This window comes from Centroberyx gerrardi, chromosome 18, assembly GCF_048128805.1.
Source record: "Centroberyx gerrardi isolate f3 chromosome 18, fCenGer3.hap1.cur.20231027, whole genome shotgun sequence".
Taxonomy (NCBI): Eukaryota; Metazoa; Chordata; class Actinopteri; order Beryciformes; family Berycidae; genus Centroberyx; species Centroberyx gerrardi.
In genome coordinates this window covers 1,922,038-1,926,226 of record NC_136014.1, presented here as the reverse complement: position 1 = coordinate 1,926,226, position 4,189 = coordinate 1,922,038, and the positions used below count along the sequence as shown (strand labels likewise).

The window sequence follows — 4,189 nt, the reverse complement described above, 5'->3', positions numbered from 1 at the left end:
TTTATTTATTTAATTTTAATTTTATTTATTTATTTCCTGTAGGTGTTTTTAAAAAAAAAAATGTTATCCTTATATTTTCTTTGCAAGGCAATGGTGATATGTATATAGTTTGTGCTAAATGCTGTTTGTATGTACAAGAATCCTTGTCTATGGTACCTCGTGTACAACGATTTTCATGTGACAAATTCAATGAAAAGTTGATCACAAAAAAAAAAAATCCAGCTTAGGGTGGATCGAGGTACATACACTTGGTATGTCTGTGCGTGTATTTGGTAGTATAAGTAAGTTATGCTTGAAAGTTAAGTTTCCATATCTAACAAGCAAACTAAAGAAGCCTACCATATATATCCCGGATGTGAGAGGACGCTGGCGTGTATGTTGCCGCTTCTCAATCCGAGGCAAAATTGTGCTTTTCACTGCAAGTAGGAATAGGTGTTGACTGTCTCCACCACTTCTTATCTTGTCTCAACACTTTCCAGTCCTGTGCTGCTAACAGTTTGAAGGTTGTACACTTCTGGTCTTGTGTACTCACCTTCTCCGCCGACCAGCTGTTAGCTGTTAGCCGCCGACCAGCTGTTTAGCCTATCCCCACTAGCTAGCGATTCAGCGGCGTACTCAACAAACTGTGGATTATCTTCTCTGTTTACCCCGACTGGACCCTTCTGTGCCACGATATCAGGACTATCCCCAACCTCTCTTTTGGTCCCGTAATCCTGCTCTGGCTTCACTGCTGCGCCGCTGCTGTGGTCTGAGGCTGGGTCCCTCCTTCCCGGCTCACGGTATCGGTAGCTAGCTGGCGCTCTTCTGCTGCTGAAATGGTGTTCATAAAATACTCCACACTGGAACTCCTGAACCTCTTCAGTCACATCACTCCAAACTGCCTCGCCAACATTGCATCCCTCGGACTCCTGCGTCGCCCCCGCTATATGCACAGGGCCTCCCGATGTAAGTTAATTTACTCTGATCCTGCTACTCCCCCTGTACTGTCTGACAGGCGTTCCATCGCACTGCGACGACGTCATCACAACAAACCACACGTGCGCACTGGCAATCTGAGGTCCCTGGTCTGTGTTGACAGTGTCGTTCCTCCCCTATCGCCTGTCTCAGCATCTATAAACAACACTGCAATGTTCATGCTGCTGAATACTCGCTCCCTAAATAACAAAGCACTACTCATCCATGACATCATCACAGACAGGAAGATCGACCTTCTATGCCTAACCGAGACATGGCAAAATCAGCAGGACTTTGTGACACTCAATCAAGCCACACCCCCAGGCTATGTGTACCTACAGAAGCCCCGCTCCATGCGTCGTGGTGGTGGGCTGGCTGTTATAAATCAAGCTGACATCCTGGTTAAAGAACTTCCAGTACTCAATGTCACCTCATTTGAGTGTGTTGCTTTCACACTGGCTGGGTCTTCACAGCTCCAGGTTGTCCTTATCTACCGCCCCCCTAAAGCCTCCACTACCTTCATGTTCGAGCTATCTGAGCTACTCACTTCTGTCTGCTCCATGTCTCCATCTACACTTCTGCTCGGTGACTTCAATATTCATGTGGACTCCAGCAGTTGCACGTTTGCTGCTGAATTCCTGTCACTGCTGGACTGCTTCAACATCACACAGCATGTTCAAGGTCCCACCCACGCCAAAGGTCATACGCTGGATCTGGTGTGCTCCACTGGTACAACTCCCTCCCATCTCCAGTGCCTGGACCTAGCTGTATCTGACCATCATGCCATCCTCGTTACCGTTCCTGTCCCCCTGTCCAGGCAGCGCACAAAACGTACCATCACGTTCAGGAACATCAAGACAGTGAGTGCACCAGCCCTAACTAACATGATAGCGAGCCATATGGCCTCTGATCCCCCCGACACCATGGTGGATGGCCTTGTAGCCCACTACAATGCTGCTTTATCCCTCAGCTTTGACTCTCTTGCCCCCCTCAAAACCCGGACTATCTCCTTCACCCATCCTGCCCCCTGGTTCACCTCCGAACTCCACACCTTGAAGGCCACCGGTCGTCAACTGGAGAGGCTCTATAAAAGAACCGGCCTCATTGTCCACCTTGAGGCCTTTAAAGACCATGTGAGGTCCTATAAAGAAGCTCTCTCCCAGACCAAGACACAATACTACTCCACTCTCATTGGTAACCAGCAGAACCACCCTAGAATGCTGTTCTCCACCATCAACCGGCTACTCCGCCCCCTCGATGCCCCCCACCCTTCAGGTGCCCCCGACCTCTGCTCTAAGTTCCTGGCCAAAGTGGATTCTATCCACCAGCAGCTTCTGGCGCCTGCCCCCCCCCCTCCACACACACCTCAGCCACTGGGCATCACTCCCTCCGCTGCACCCCTGCCTCAGCACTGCCTCTCCTCCTTCTCCCCTGTGGATGCTCCTCAAGTTGCTAAGTTGGTCAGCAAGGCCAAGGCCTCCACCTGTTCTCTGGACCCCATGCCCACAGCCTTGGTCAAGGCATGCCTACCTACCCTTTGCCCCATCATGGTGGACATTATCAACTCCTCCTTGGAATCTGGCATGGTACCCTCCAGCTTCAAAATGGCCTCAGTCACCCCTATCCTCAAAAAGCCAGGTCTGGACCCGGATGACCTCAACAACTACCGGCCGATCTCCAACCTTCCTTTTCTCAGCAAAATCCTGGAAAGAGCAGTTGCCGCCCAACTTTATCAGCACATGTCCAACCATGAGCTCTATGAACCCCTTCAATCTGGCTTCAGAGCACACCACAGCACGGAGACCGCCCTCATCAAAATCACCAATGACCTCCTCATCGCTGCTGATTCCGGCCACATCAGTATTCTCATCCTCCTGGACCTCTCTGCAGCCTTCGACACAGTCTCCCACACTATCCTCCTCAACCACTTATCCGACTACCTAGGCCTCACCGGTGCTGCTCTCTCCTGGTTCCAGTCATATCTCTCCAACAGAAAACAGTTTGTTACCATCAGTGACTCCAGTTCCACCCCGGCCCCAGTCAACCAAGGCGTACCTCAAGGCTCTGTGCTTGGACCCCTCCTCTTTACCATCTACATGCTCCCCCTTGGTCAGATCATCCGCCACCACAGTCTAAGCTTCCACTGCTATGCTGATGACACACAGCTGTATCTCAGCACTAAACCATCCACTCAGCTCCCCCCACAGTCTCTTGTCAACTGCCTGCATGAAATAAAAGTATGGATGTCATCTAACCTACTCAAGCTTAACAGCAACAAAACAGAGCTCATGGTTGTGGCTCCCAAGGCGCTGCTCCGGAAGGTTGGAGATCTTCTTCTTGACGTGGACGGCTGCTTCATCTGCCCATCCCCAGAAGTCCGCAACCTGGGTGTCATTCTGGACTCCACCCTCTCTTTTCAGTCACACATCAAATCCATCACCAAATCCGCTTTCTTCCACCTCAAAAACATTTCCAGACTTCGGCCATCACTCTCTGACTCCGTGGCAGAGACCCTCATCCATGCCTTCATTACCTCTAGATTACTGCAATGGAGTCCTGTTTGGGGTACCCAACAAAGCCCTGGACAGGCTCCAGTATGTGCAGAACTCAGCTGCCAGGGTTCTCACCCGCACCAAGCCCTGGCAGCACATCACCCCCACCCTCATCCACCTTCACTGGCTCCCGGTCAAGTCCCACATCTCCTACAAAATCCTCCTCCTCACCTACAAATCCCTCCATGCCCTCGCCCCTCAGTACCTATCTGACCTCCTCCACCCCTATACCCCGTCCCGGAATGGGTCTGCTCTCCACCCCCCACACCAGCCTGCAATCTTTTGGGGACAGAGCCTTCAGTGTGGCAGCCCCCACCCTCTGGAACTCTCTCCCGGCAGAGATCCGCAACACCCCATCTTTGGCCACCAAATCCTGAAAACCCACCTGTTAACCAAGGCCTATGGCCTCTAGTTAACTCTCTCATCCCCAGCAATTATTGCTATTATTATTTTCTGTTCTTGTTTTATTTGTTTTGTCTGCCTCACTGTGTAAAGCGTCCTTGGGTCTCTTGAAAGGCGCTATATAAATCTAAGTTATTATTATTATTATTACCACTGTAACATTGAGTTAGTGAAATAAAGAGGCACAACCTTCAATTAAATGTAACTCATTGGTTTTGGATTGGATTTATGGTAAACAGACAGATGAGGACTGATTAGCACATACTGTATATCATCTATAG

The 4,189-nt window shown here is 50.3% G+C and overlaps 1 pseudogene; it reads left to right on the top strand.

Annotated features, from left to right (window-relative positions):
* The first annotated feature begins 815 nt into the window (after nt 1-815).
* LOC139913278 (uncharacterized) lies at nt 816-3,918 on the top strand (annotated as a pseudogene).
* Nucleotides 3,919-4,189: the final 271 nt, after the last annotated feature.